The 15,405-nt window shown below is 41.2% G+C and overlaps 1 long non-coding RNA gene across 1 annotated transcript; it reads right to left on the bottom strand.

Annotated features, from left to right (window-relative positions):
• Positions 1 to 9,310: 9,310 nt before the first annotated feature.
• LOC137850737 (uncharacterized) lies at positions 9,311 to 14,998 on the bottom strand. Its single transcript, XR_011092777.1, has 4 exons — positions 13,657 to 14,998; positions 12,869 to 12,991; positions 12,592 to 12,784; positions 9,311 to 9,761 (listed from the first exon to the last, which is right to left on the bottom strand). It is a non-coding gene; the product is annotated as an uncharacterized lncRNA (long non-coding RNA).
• Positions 14,999 to 15,405: the final 407 nt, after the last annotated feature.

Here is a 15,405-nt window from a genome sequence, read left to right as displayed (position 1 = left end):
GGAAGGGAGCAAGACCTAAGAGGCCAAAATAGTTTGGCCAGTCTTTCTCAAAGGTCCAAAACATCAGAGCAGGGGTGTGAGGGGGAGAAGGGAAAGGGGGGCATTTCTTCTGCTTGCAGTAAATGTCAATGTTGCATCTTTATTCGGTCCAAAAACTTCACAGGGCTTCTTGTAGACGCAGCAGTCAACATGGGTCCTCCAGTTCTCATTAGAGCCATGGAATGAGGAATATTATTTTCCATCTGCTGCCCCCAGAACAGATGATTAATTTGAAAGTAGGATCTGTGGAGGTGTTAAGTTGTATTAGGAAGTTGCTTCCTGGCTTTTAGAATATGCCCTTTTGGAGAAGCTTCTATAAGTCTGGAAAAACTACTCAACATTGACACTGAATAAAGAAAGCTTATGGGAAGGGAAGGAAGCTGTCTCTGAATATCTAAACACTGCAGGTTCTCCACAGAGAACAGAGCTGATGATTTATGAGGGAACATGTTGCTGTGACACTACAAATTGGTCCTAAAAACTTTTAAAAGCAAAAAAATCAGCACTCAAAGACCTCGTGAACTTGCCTTATTTTCTCTCCCAAAGGCAAAGCATCTCCTTCATTCCAACCTGCACTTCAGTCCCAAGACCAAAGAAAGCTAATAAGCGTGGCCTGTTTATTTTGAGCTGTAACACCATGTCATATAAAAAAGGGTTTGATTCATTCTCCTTCTCCAAAGCAGTAAGTAAGATCCTAAAACAGAGCTTCTTGTATAAAAGGCAGGGTTGGGACAAAGCCTTTCTAGCATAACATATCCACGTGATATGACTGTGTAATATATATGGTTTTAGAAAACTCATTTAGAAAGACATTTGAAGTCACAGTTGCCAAGCAGTGATCGCTCTCACAGCCAGTACCGCGATGCATGTGGACTTTGCATTCCACCAGAACTTGTAATACAGAAGAAATGAGTCTTGATGTGCTGGCTATGCAGAGAAAATACTGTAGAACTAACTGGCATTTGGGATTTAAATCTCTGTTTTTTCTCTGTCACATTTTACTCATCTTTCAAGATCATTGACCACAGCCACAGTGTCTTGGTTTGACACTCGCATTAAAGCCAGCGTGGTTATTTACATGACTCCAATGAGACAGTTGGTTATGAGCACACTTTTCTTGTCCAGCAGGGTTTTGGAGGGTAGCTGCCTTCCAGCTGAATGCCAGGGTATGGAGCTTTGCTGGAGTACTGAGGATTTACTTTGTAGTGATACATGGGCAGACACGATGCACGCTTAAGGGGCTGAAAGCTTCTCTGTCTTACATGGGGAAACACTTGCATAGTCAGGGTGAAAGGCTTGTCTCCTTCATGCAGTGAGTGAATGCTGGTGAAGAAGATTATCCTGAAGTGCATAATGAATTACACCAACAGAATTAAGTAGACCGACCTGCCACTACAGTGTAATTTTCCAGTTATCTATCCCCCCATCCCTGACAAGCACAAACCTATATTAAATGGTTTCTACTGCCCACACCACAGTTCAGAAGATGACAGCCAGTAGAGGCCCTGAAGAAAAGCTCCTGGAAATATACCTTCTCCAGCCTTTTCAGCTAGGGGAACAAGCCTCTGAGCTTGTCTAGTCAATGTGCATCCTGCCTTGTATCCATATACCAATCTTGCAAACACTTTGCAGTCATACATATAGTAGTTGGACCGAGTCAAAGTGCTCAGCGCATCTCTGACCTGGGTTCAGATTTGCAGAGCAGATGGGTTACTAAATATGCACCAAAGGGTTTTGTGCAAGTTAGTGACACATTTAAAGTTTTGCTTGGCTCTCTATGAAGAGTAAAGCGGCTGTCAAACTAGGTCTGAGGACAAATAGGTTGAAAGTGAGTCAGCTGCTATTATCAGCACAACTGCACCGGAGAGGTGCTTTCATTTGGCACATGAAAGGCTAGAGGTGAGGTACTGCCACAAGAGCAGCCAGGAGGACATTGCGAGAAGGTATAAAGACTTTTTCCCTCACCGTGTTACTGACTCTTTAATTGCAGCCACTTAAACTTATGTTACTCTACTTTGTAAGTTTTACCCTCCTCTTTAAATCGCTTCCAAGTTTCACTAATATGCTAAGGGAACCTTAAAACAAGTCATGTAAATTGACATTTAAAACCTGCCTTTCATTCTAGAAGCATGCAAATGCCATGCTGACACCTGTCAAATTTCACCGACAGCTTCCTCACACTAGCAAGTCTTGGACAAATCAGTGATGACGGTAGTTAACACAAAAATAGAAACTGTAATTTGGATGTTTGAATTGGTCTTTTCCCTGATTGCTTTGTCTTTCAGTTTGATTGACTTCAGAACAGAATGTCAAGATAACAGCAGTGAAACTGCCATAGTGTTATTTGTTTATTTATAACAGTTCCTTTTGTTCATACTGCTAAATAAGGTGGCGATAAATATTCATTGCAGTTGTGTTTCACCAAATGGGAATTCAGAGATAACTCCTCACACTCTGAAAACTTTGCATTTTATACATAGTGTTTGCCACCACACTTAGCATGCATTATCTTGTGTTGTCAAATATTCTTGTGTTTTCTTTCTCGCTGACCTCGTGTGTTTTAAATTACCTTGGTTTACTAACAGAAATATTTGAAGTGTGTCTCAGGTTCTCTCCACAAAATCAATGAAATGTAACTGAACCAAATCTAATTGTCTGTGTGATTTAGAGGAGTTCTTCGCTTGCCATTTGCATTAAAAAGATTTGTAGACTTTTGCCAAAGGTTCCCCTTCTGAAGTTTCTCAACACTACCAAGACTTTGAATTCAGCACAAAAATCCATACTTTCAGGAATTAGCATGCATCTTGGGAATGAAAGCAGACCAGCCTCAAAAAAAAAACTTAAACAATTTATTCATTTATATCAGCATCGTTTAGTTCTGAGAATGTGTAATAACAGTACAAACTCAGGTAATTCCTCACATTGGGGGCACAATTTTTGTTATTTAATTTTTATAATTTTGTAATATATTAACAGAATTTATGAGAATCCCATGAGATTGGGAGGAATGATCGATACTGCAGAAGGCAAGGCTCAGTTCAGAGGGACCTGAACAAGCTGAAGGAGTAGGCCAACAGGAACTTTGTGAAATTTGACAACAGGAGCTAAGTCTTGTACTTTGAATGGAGCCATCCAATTGATTGGTGCAGGTTGAAGACTCTGGCTAGATCACAGTTCTGTAGAAAAAGATGCGGACAGTAGATTTACAAGGGATCACAAGGGATAACACAAAGGATAGTGTGCCCTTGTGTTAATGAAGGTTAGTCACACACTGGGCTGCAATGGCAAGAGCATAGCCAAATGGTAAAGGGAAGGGATTCTCTTCCTCTAATCATCACTTGTGAGGTGAAATCTGGAGTATTGTGTCCAGTTTTGCCCTCTACTCCCAAAACAAGACAATATTTGACAAATTGGAAGGAATCCTGTAGAGGGGCACCAGGTCTGAAGCATATCATGTGTGGGAAGAGGCTGAGAGCAAGTTCTGCTCAGCCTGGAAAGAGAAGGCCAAGGGGAGTCTGACTGCAACCCTCCACTGCCTAGAAGGGGATTGCAGAGAAGATGGAGCCGTCTTCTCTGAGATGAAGAACAGAAGAGCAAGCAGCGGCAGACACAAGTTGCATTAAGCAAGGTTATAGCTGGATGGAGGGAAGAGCCTCTTCACCACATGAGCAGTTAAGCACCAGAGTAAGTTGCCCAGAAGTAATGGGATCTCCACTGTGGAAGATTTCTGGGAGTCCACTCAATAATACCGAGTAACCTGACGCAGCTTTAAATATAGCCCTGCTTAAAGCATGAGCTTGGATAAGGGATCTCCAAAGGTTCCTTCCAAACTAAATGTTTCTGTGATTCTGTAATACTACTAATATTATTAAGTTTGCTATTCAGAGGTACTGAATAGCAAATAAATGGTAATAGCAATATTAAATAAATTGTATAATTATATAAATTAAATAATATTAAATTAAATAAAATTAAATTAAATAGTATTCAATAAATAGCAACATTAAATAGCAAATAAACAAATTTCATGGCCAAAAATATGCCTGTCCCAATATGTGAAGCTCCACCTGATCCATAAAGCTGCTAACTATGCAACTTCAGTCACTTCCAGGAGGCTGCCTTCATTATTTACAACTCACTGAGTTAAATGATTATAATAATGAGAAGTAGCATTTTCCATCCTGTTATGTTTGAGAAATAATTTGTGTCAACCATAATCAAAACCACAGCTGAGTATAAATGAAAGGAACCTGAAAACTTGCATACAAGCAAATTCAGAAATTAATTACACTGGCACGAATGAAAGGAAAACACCTGGTGATTCGTGAATTACCACATTAGCACATGCTTTCTCCTCAAGCTGCAGAAGTACTTCATGCTACGTGGCCCTTTTGATGGGTAGAAGTTTGGAAGGACGGTAAACGGGCAGAAGGTGGCATATGCATAAAACGAGATGGGCCAGCTACTTCTGCTCCCCATGCTCTCTCAGTTATCCAGAAGAAAATCAAAGCAGCAGAACTCTTCTACCTTCTTCACAGGGGATACAAACCTCCAGCAAGGGCCAGCTGTTCATGGCTCAGTACCAACCAATTTTTAGTGCAAACCACCCCCTCCCGAGTAACCCATGCTCTAACATAATTGTGTAGGTGCAGTTGTATAAGCTCATGCAAACACCTCTTGAAGGTGTCCCTGGATTAAGCCTAATTAACAGAGCCACATTGAATTTTCTCCATACATACAACAGCTACCAGTCCACTGTTACAAATATTTTCCACATAAATATGTATTTTGAGAGAACTCTCAGTTCTTTTTTTCCCCGGAGCACTTTAAGCCTAACAGGTTTTTCATGCTGTCTCTTTGCCTACAATGCAAGATTGAAAAATATCTCCCTCAGCAGAGATAATACAAACGAAAGCATGTAAAGCAAACCTGGAGCTTACAGATGGCATCTCCTGTGGGAAAATTCTCTAAATTCTGAAAAGCAATTTACCATACTTGAGGTTGCCTCACATTGCAAGGATTTCATGATTGCTAAGGTGAGCCATTCTTGAATTACTAGGGCCAAAACCCTTGTTATCAATCTTGTCCTGGCTTTACCTGCATCCTGTTAATTTTTTGCAGATTGATGCCTAAAGCAAAAAATAAAAAAAAGGTTTTGCTGGCATTTTTGATAGGGACCTCAACCTGGCATGTGTTATAATACAAGATATCTGCTTGTTCTTTACGTCCTAATTCTGCTGCACAACAGATCCCAATCTGCTCAATACACATGGCTCCCCTGTCCAAAGAAGGCCAGTGTGAGGACCTGCATTTGTCTTTCCTTTCCTGCTCCCTGGTGTTCTTTGCATCACTGTTCCTAGACAGGAAAGCCTTCTGTGAAGGCACTTATTTTAACACCAATTCTGAGATAAAGTTGTGTTGTCAAGTACCCCTCCCTCACAAGCACTGTCAGAGCACTTGGAAAAAAACAAAGGGATTGAACAAAGAACTAATGTATTCAAAGTGACTGGCCCTAGAGCACAGCTGTTGACATTGCAACAGTGAGTAGTGTTGTGATTCATCTCGTTTATTCTCTACAGGGTGCAAAACGGAGTAACACTGGAGTGCAGTTGGTTTTGACGCTAATCCTTATCGCAGGAGCAGTTCTGCTGCTGTCGGTGAGCACAACTGGTGCCCAGCCTTTATAGGGTCTCTTGAAATGAGGTGTGTTGAGTGGCCAGCCACCTCTCCAGCACCAAAAAGACAAAATCTGACTCTTGGTCTGACCTTTTGGCCAGCTTCTCTACAGGTACTCAGTTTTGATTCCCAATGTATCACAGAACCACCGAATGGTTTGTGTTGGAAGGGACCTTAAAAACCACCCAGTTCCAACCCCCTGCCATGGGTAGGGACACCTCCCACTAGGCCAGGTAGTCCAGAGCCTTGTCCAGCCTGGCCTTATATGTCTTATATATAAACAAGGGGAAAGCTGGACCCAACTTTCCACTGTAACACTCATAAGGCTTCCAAACCTGAAGCATAACTACATAAAAAACCTCTGCAGCACTTGAGCTACGGATGACAGCTTTGTCTCAAAGCCATTTCTGCTCTTCTTTCTGTGCTGGCAATACAAATTTCAAAGATTCCTGCCCATTGGAAGTGATCTGAAGAGAGAACATATTTCTTGACGTGAATTTCACTGACGGGTGACGTGATCATGTTCCTGTCTAGTCAATAATTCATTCACTAGCTCTCAGAAAGAGACAGTTGGACACTTTCCATAATCATAGAACCATAAAACACTGTGGGTTGGAAGGGACCTTAAAGATCACCCAGTTCCACACCCCTGCCATGGGCAGGGACACCTCCCACCAGACCAGGTTGCCCAAAGCCCCATCCAGCCTGGTCTTGAACACCTCCAGGGATGGGGCATCCACAGCTTCTCTGGGCAGCCTGTGCCAGGGCCTCACCACCCTCTGAGTAAAGAATTTCCTCCTAACATCTAATGTAAATCTCCCCTCTTAGTTTAAAGCCATTCCCCCTTGTCCTATCACTATCTGCCCATGTAAAAAGTTGCATAATACCCACGATAAATCCTAATGTAATTAGTGGAATGTGGTATGTATGGTGAGGGTCCACCACAGTGAAGGTGGCAAAGGAGCTGAAAACCATGTCCAGAGCAGTACACATGGTAATCATAAATTATTGTAGGTAATCGTGTTCCTGGTAGAACTTATGATTTCTTTGGAATGAAAAGAAAACAAAAGTTATTGCAGCCTCCTGAAGGAGAAGCTTCAGTTTATGCTGTTGATTTCTTTTAAAAGCTACTGACAGGGAAGAACATAAAATTCCTGGCAGTAAAGCAAGCCAGACAGGGAAGGATGAGAAGTCAGAGGGGACCTAGAAATTTAGAAGGCTACCAGGAAATTCTTCTTCTCCTAAATCTCTTTCTCCTAAATCACTTCACATTTCGGAAGCAGCCATTCAGTTAATATACTTTTCCACCTTCCCAGTTTTTTCCCCAAGAGATTTTGGGGTACATTTGGATAACACCCAAGGGACCGTGTCACTGACACCATCATGGGCCAGAGTGGACTCCTTTTAAATGCAAAATGTCAAGTTTGGGTAGGACAGAAAGTGCTCACAAATAAATGTATATTCCCTTCCTTCCTCAGCTAGCAGGCATCTGTAAACTTGTATGACTCATTTCTGCTTCGCGTAGCTCTACCTGATTTCATATGTTTTGAGGTAAGTTTGTGTAACATATCAGCTGGAAAGAAAGTGGGAAGCTGCTAATATAACAAGTAATTGAAGTGTGTGCTTATCTAATGAGCACAAATAAACATTGCTGTTGCCTTTGCGTGGTTTAAAGCGACAGCTATCTCTTCGTGAGAGCTGACGCATGAAGCAAAGAGTAGACAGCCCTGACTTATACCATGGTTGTGCCCTCTCTGTCATTGAAATTAATTTCAGGAAATAAATTACCTCTTCAGGACAATTTTTCAAGTCATCTGAGATTTTGTCATGTGGCAAGTAACAATAGCGCTCATGTAATAGAGTAATTGAAACAGCATTTTATTTACCAACACTTGCATCCCTTCATCCTCTAATAATGGTGCTGTAGAACAAAGGATGAAGCTGTAAGTACACTCATTAACTTGTGAAGTTAAACAGCTAGCATGTTCAGTCAGCTTCAACTGAACAGCACAAGGCACCAAAATAGTTTTTCATTTTTAATGATTGGCCAGATTTTTCTCTATGCAATAAAAAACTAGTAGCAAGGTAGCATCTCCCTGCTTCCAGTTGAAGAAAGGCTCCTGAAGAGTGTCCTTAACTTCTTAGAGGCTAGGTTTCTGCTAAAGGAGAACAGTCATTTTTAAGCAGCCTGCTGCCACATTGCTTCTAGCTCCCTGGTTCCCTGACAGACTCAGCCAAACCAAGAAATCCATTGCTCAATGGATGACAACACTGGCAAAGCTGAGTCAACACCAGTAACATAAGAGGTTGACTCGAGCAGCTAGTCAAAATGTAATCCCTTGTAGGCATTATTTCAATTAAATTAAATTCTTTCAATCTGGAAGAAAAATACCGAAGTATCTCAATATCTCTTTCTTACAAGTGAGGAATGCAGCCACTTGTGAGAAAATACAAGGTCTTACCTTCTTGACCTCAGCAATTGGAAACTGTTTTTTTATTTCACTGCTCTCTGACCAGAGAACCTCTTTGCCTAAGGGCTACATGTTGAAAAGATTGATTTATTCTTCCCAAATCAATCCTCTGCTGCTGCCTAATGGATTAACCTACCCGATTCCTTGTGGTGAGGTGGTGCAGTGAGTGGAAGTGGAGGGAGGAGGAGAGGACAGGGCAAGGGGAGAAAAAAGGAAAGCAAAGTTAACACTGGGCAGCCAGCAAAGGTGTGTTCTAGACTGATCTAGCCAAAGGGAGTAAAATCAGGAGAGTAGGTGGCAAGGAAATGCATTTAGCTGAGACAGACAAGCACTTTCACGTCCCTCCTTCTGTACTCTCATTGTTTTCCACTTTCTATCAGTAAGGCAAAAATCCAACAAAGTGACTCATCTCAGCTTGTAGGAGAAACCCCACCCTCCCTTCCTACCTCTGTCTCGTCCTTCCTAAGCAACATAATGCTTTGAATAGGAACAGAGAAATTACTCCAGAGAAGGCTTCACCTTGTCTTCCATTTTCAAGGTCAAAAGTAATTAAAAAATAAACAAATCCATTTTATCAGCACCAAGAAAAAGCATGTTTTTTACTTAAATAAAAATAACCTTTTACTTAGTGTTGAGGGATCCAGATACTTCAGAAAGTGGAAAACAGCAGGAGTTAACTACGGATTGCCACAGGACCCGTGTATTGTTGGTAGGATACAGCGGCTTCCCCGAATTGCTCCGAGCACAGCTGGTGCTCCGTGAGGGCTGGCAGAAAGCTCTTGCAGTGCCTCGGAGCTGTGCACACCCTCAGAAGGCAGGGACGACTGGAAAGGGTGAGATAACACATTTTGCAGTGAGCTCTGATTTTGTTGTGCTTACTGCACCTGATCCCAATGGAAATTTTATACTGCTTAAAGCTGATCCCAAAGGAATCTTAGCGTTCATGCTATGCTACGTGTGAGGCATCTTTAGCTAGTCGGTAACTTTATTGCGAGGATATTCAGACTCTGAACATGCTGTACAGACTGGAAGATACAATGCTTTTCCGAAAAAATGCCTGACAGCATTCACATACCGTATCTCATAATCTTTCAATATTACTCGCAAATTCCACCCTGCGTTCATGATGTGCAATAAAAACAACTGCTTTATTTTATGCTAGGCAAGATGTGAAACAGGCATCTGTTTCGTATTTTGATATAACAGAAATGTTGAGATCAGTACAAATGAATTGTGCGGCTGGATGAGGCAGTCATCTGAGTCTGTATCCTAATGGCTTAGAGGAGGGCGTAAGACTTGTCCTGGGGGTCAGAAAGATTCAGGCTGGAGCAAGTTTATCTCCTTCAACCCCTTAGTCCAAGAAAGGCCAGCTTTGAGATTAGATCAGGTTGCTCAGAGCATTGTCCAGGTGAGTCACAAATATCTCACAAGGTGGACATTCCCCCACCTCTCTGGAAAGCCTCTTCCAGCTTGGTCACCCTGCAGGAGATCAGCCTTTTCTTCCTGTCCGATCAGTGCAGACTGTGGCTGCTGGCTCTCGTCGTCCATCACCGAGCACTTGAAGAGGAGCCTGCACTTGGGAGAAGTGAGTAAAAATTGTTGTAAAAGAGAAAATAATTGTTACAGTTTGCCAAGTTGTGTATCGATGCCTTGGTATTTCATTCGACTTGAATTATCCACCAAAAAGAGGTCTACCATGATCTGTGTATGGCAGTACAGCAGTGACCATACTCCATTACCAAAACACTGTTATCCACTTAACATTCTGAGGTGTTTGAAGAGTTTTCTAGTTTCCCTCCAGTGCTCTTTCCTTTGTATTGAATATGAAGGGCCATTCAAGGCAGTATCATCCATTTCCTTGCCTTTCATTACATCCTTCTTCATTAGACTTCCTTGTAATATTCTCAAGTTTTAACTAAAACAAATACCTCTGCAGATTTTGCTTCAAAATTCACTGTTCACAAACTTTCCTTCCCAAATTTCCAAGTATTTAATGTTATACAGGTCAACTGTTGAAGCTTAATGTTTTTAAATATTATGACATTTCTCATATTTTACTATCCTGAAAATTGATTTCTCAGTCCTTGTCTATTTCCTGTCTCATGGTCAGATATGTAGCTATAACAAGATTCCGCATTTTTATAGCTGCTAAGAAAGGATTTCCTCAAAGGTTTTTGAGTGATTAACTACGTTATATTCTCTTTTATCCCCTTTTTTTTTTTTTTCATGTCAAATGACCAATTAAAACTCTGTCAGTTACATGCACAAACCTTGCTGGCTCCTGAATCTCTGGATCACTCAGAAAGATTTTTTTTTTTTAATCTGAAAACAAAACAAAAACACATCTTGATTACCTTTAACCCCTGGCACATAACTACATTTCAGTAAGAAACTAAAATATCTATTTTTATAGGTAATATGTATTACTTTATACATTGTGTAATACATGCAGAATGCAATGTATATAAATGTGTATAGATAAATGGTTTAAGTTATACAATATATGTAATATAAATACAGTAAATGAGTGTAGTATATTATATAACCTATGAATACTTAACATATGTATATGTAATATGTTATGAGCTATATCACAATACGAATATAAAATAGATACAATTTATTAAAAAATACTAATATATCAAAGTAAAATTCTAAAGTATTAAAGCACAAATGAATCAGTCATTTAACACATAGTTAATCAATAGCATGAAATGCTTGTATACTCATAAAATACATTACATAGTATGCATTTATGCTATTTTTTGGATACACTTATGACATGTTATATACTACATCATGGTTTAATTTGCAGCTTACAGGCTTTTGAACACTCACCAATGGGACCTTTATGGAAGAGGCTACTCTTTTGTGTGTCGTTTTAGTTTTTGTACCTGCTGTTTTGTTCATCACATTGCTCTGCTGCTTCCTGTCCTTGTAAGACACCCTCATTACTCACAAGCCCAGAACAGGCTTGTCTTCAACATTGTCTGCAGACAAAGTTGCCATTAAGAAATCATGTAGCTTGCTAGCAATACCCTTAATTGCTCCTTTAAGCGCTCAAGGGATCAGCTCTTCTGTGGACACATTTCCCTCAGGAGCTGGAATATAACCAGTAAGTGCATCAGTGCTTAAATGTATTGTGCACTCCTTGAAAGCCATTGTTTTAGCATTATGCAGGCACATGGTGCCTCAGGTGCCTCTTTTCCTTTTAGCATTGCGTATTTGATCTTCAAAACCCTCTAACACTCCGCTCATCCAAAGCCAGCTGCCATTTCTGCATTTGCTTATTATTCCTTCATGTTGCGGGATTTCTGTTCCCCTCCGAAAGCTTCCCCAGCTTTCCAGGTTCCTCCCACCCTGCGTGTACGCTCACAGCTATTTCATGCTCACAGCTACTTCATTTCCTCTCTAGGAAGCAGCAAGCAGTTTTTGAATGGACGCATCCACATGAGAATGAGCGGCTGGCATTTACGAGGATATTCATGGTCAGACCTCTAGGCTAAGAAAGCCCTGCAGGGGTACCTGCTGAAGGCAGCAGTTTTCATTTGATGTACGCAGTGGTTCTGAGAAAGCATTTCGTGTGCTCCAGTCAGTCCCAAACCCTGCTTCTCCAAGCTCCTGGGCCCATCCTACGTCCTTAAGTGGTGCTGGGAGCCAGTGTGTTTGAAGTTTGTTGAACAAGGTCACCTCCTCTGAAGAACGTTTATGTAACAAGAACTTGCAGCGCTGTCGTCACGGGCTGCGTATGCTTTGGTTTCTTTTGACAGGTTGTTTCTGGGCCATCTCTTACATGTTCTGTATGTAAGGTCAATTTGTCGCTGCTGGCATTCGTCTTCCACACATAAGGAATTGAGCAGCTCTAGAGCTAGAGCCAATCTTTCTATCTTTTGACTTTCAAGCTCTGGAGGCAAATATAATGGCTTTCCAGTAATCACGATGCATTTATTAAAATCCTGTCTGCAGCCCTTGCATAGAAACTATAGTCGACAGCTTTGCTTGGTGCTACCAGTCATAAATGTAAGTGTCCTTACCAGCTCTATGATCAGCATCTGCTATTCATTTTTGCACAGTAAGGCCCTTCCACTGGGTATTTTAGCAGTTAGCCTAACAGAAAGGTATCATTCACATACGTCTCTGCACATTCTCTCTGTAAATCAATGGTAATTTGTTGGCAATCACTCATTTCAAACTGAGATCTCCCTGTTCTCTCATGTACCTTTTTTTTTTTCTTTTTCCTTATCTTAAACAAGCATAGTGTAGTTCAGGAAAATGCAGTATTTCAGTGCAGCTGTATAAATGGCGAGCTGACTTTTGTTTAGCTGAACATCTTCCCCACAGGAGTGGGCAAGCAGTTGCCAGAGAGGTGGTGGAGTCTCCATCCAGAGGCATTCCCAATACCGACCTGCGCCTTCAGCAATCTGCTTGAGCCTCAAAGCTGGCCCTCCTTGGTGCAGGGGCTGCACTCCATGACCTCCAGCAGTGCCTGACAAGCCAACTTGTTCTGTTACTTCCATGTTTCTGTGTTCTCTGTTTGGTGGACAGAGTTGATTTGAAATATAGCTTAGTTTACCTCAGAATATAGCCTGGAAATCAGCCTAGAGAGACAGAAAATTAAGTCAGTTTTTCATAGACAGTTGACAAAAAGAATATTGGCAGATACCCTGGTTCATGACATTTACCTTCTCAGACCAAATCTGACTTGCCACGCTTTTCTATGAACTTCGGGGAAGGATTATACTGAGTTCTGCTCTCCTTTTAGTATGGTACACAGAGGTCAGTGGAGTTACTCTGTTATCACCATGCTGTACCAAGACACACCATAATACAAAATCTTAATGTTCTATCCTGTGCTCAAATTTCTCAGAAAGCCCCCCAAATTATTTCCCACCATTAATCTTACATTATCCCTATTATTTCTTCTCAGAAAGAACAGCACAGTCTCTGTAATTGCATGATCGGAGATTTCAGATTTTTTAATGGTGCAAAGCTTTTATGTAACATCAATTCTTAATAAAGCATGTCACTTCCATGACCTGTTGCAATTTGTCACGGGAAGTATTAAAGAGCTAGTTAATAACTGAGGGTTTTGAGTGGGTTATTTTCTGAGTTTTCCTGAACATCGGATGTGGATTCAAATTCATAAGAAACAGATAAATTCTGTGTCAATGGTGATAACACTTTTTGTTATTTGACATGCTTTTCTAGACTTTTCTGTAGCATTTTTTTTTTTTAGTACAAGGCATAGCTGTACTGCTTGTAAACGTTTTGCTCAAAACAAAACAACACAACATTTTTTAGAAAGAAAACCCAGATTAGCTAATTTGCTCCTGATATTATCCAGCTGCTGAAGTCCCACCCACAGGAAAGTAAAGTTCAGTTGCCTTAATATTGTGTCTGACTGCCTGCAAGATGCTCCAGGGCATCAGAAACATCTCCGCAGTGCTGGGTGACATCACGTGGGACCTACCGGAGACTCAGCAGCACACGTGTTATTTTTCTCCACAATTTGTTTTTGAGATGGTCTCACAAGCCACATAGAACAAAGAAAGCATGCTTGCTACCAACACCTTCCAACAGTACTCTGTTCCTAGAGGGAGATTTCCCAGCCTCCTTGAATCATACTGTAGTCCAGCCCGGATTAGTGCCTCGTGGCCTGGCATTCCCTTAGTGCCTAGACTTCCTTTCCAAAATGAAATAACTGAGAAACTGCATCTTCTGATTTTACCACACATCAGTCCTCAGTGTCTTAAATCCCCTCTGGTCAAAGCTCAGGCCCAGCACTGATGTGGTGTGTGGCTGGGTGGATGACCATCTCTTGGCCAAAGTCAAAGAGAGATGGGCTTTCCTGTATGGTCTAGTAACCAGATAATTCTGCCCCGATTTCAGGTTTTTGCAGGAAATGAAAATGTCCTACAATTGCTCAGATCTACTCTTACTATCTGAGACTCATAGTCATTACATGCAGCTCATATTCTGCCTCTAGAGACAACATAACATTTACGGCTGAGCATATGACTTAATAAAACCAGGAACAATTCAGATCTGTAGATACCTCATATTGTTTATGTACTGCAGCCCCTTCAGCTAGGAATGCAGCACTGTGAAACGCAGGACACAATTCCTCAGCCCTGTGCCTTTTGTAGTGCTATTGTAATAACAGTATGGCAAGGCGATACAGAAAGACAGGGAACAGGCTCACTCTTGCGAAGAGGCACAGCAATCTAACACTAACAATTACACCTACCTTCAACTCAGTCATCTTTTATACTGTGATTTATAAAATAAACAATAAAACTATTCCTTCTGCAGTTTTGCGGATTCCACTGAATTAACTTGGATGGCAGTAAATGAAAAGGATTAGCAATACCAAACTATTGTACATAGTCAGTAGGGGACCTGATGACTCTGTTGTTAAACCGCTGCCCTCAGGATTGTCTCAAGTTCACATTTCCCTAATCTCAAAATGCAAAATTTATAATTCTGAATTGCCAGAGGGTATTTAAAGGTAGTACTGAGCAGAAGAGACCCATATATTTGTGGTTCTGTGCATTACTAAAGACATCCACCCCAGGAGCAATTGTAGAACCAGAAAGAGACCAAGGTTTGAATCACCTCTTGCAGGTTAGCTGGTGCAAGCCCGTGCTCAAAGTAGAGCTAGCTGCCAGGCTACAGCAGCTTGCCCAGGACTTCATCCATACAAATTTTGAATATCCCTACGAAGAAGATCCACCACCTCCCTGGGCCACCTGCCTCTGTGCTCAAATCCTCCTGTGGGGAAGATTAATTTCCCTCTGTCCAGCTGGAGTCTCCCTTGCTGCATCTTGTGTCCTTTGCAGTGGGTCCTGTCACTTTGCACTGAGAAGTGGCTTTTTCTTTCCTGTAACAGTTATTTACTGGAAGACAACAACTAGATCTTACTTACCATTTCTTCTTCAGGTTGAACAAACACATTTCTCCTAGCCTCTCCTCACAGGGCATGGGCTCCAGCTTCCTAACCATTTTGGTAGTTCTCTCCACCAGTGGACTTCTAAGCAGGAAAAGGAATCATAAAGACTGTGGAAACTTTTTCTGTTTACTGACGTGAATGTAAAAGAATGCATGCACATAAAGAAGAAATATGTGCAAAATGAGATTCAAATTAGCAAGAGAATTACAGGATAACAGGAAATAATTTCATGCACAGTTTGTTCTTACCTTGTTGAATGCCTAAAGAAAA

The sequence above is a fragment of the Anas acuta genome, chromosome 2 (genome assembly GCF_963932015.1).
Source record: "Anas acuta chromosome 2, bAnaAcu1.1, whole genome shotgun sequence".
Classification (NCBI taxonomy): domain Eukaryota; kingdom Metazoa; phylum Chordata; class Aves; order Anseriformes; family Anatidae; genus Anas; species Anas acuta.
Note: the sequence above shows the minus strand (reverse complement) of the source record. Positions and strands in the feature narration are given on the sequence as shown.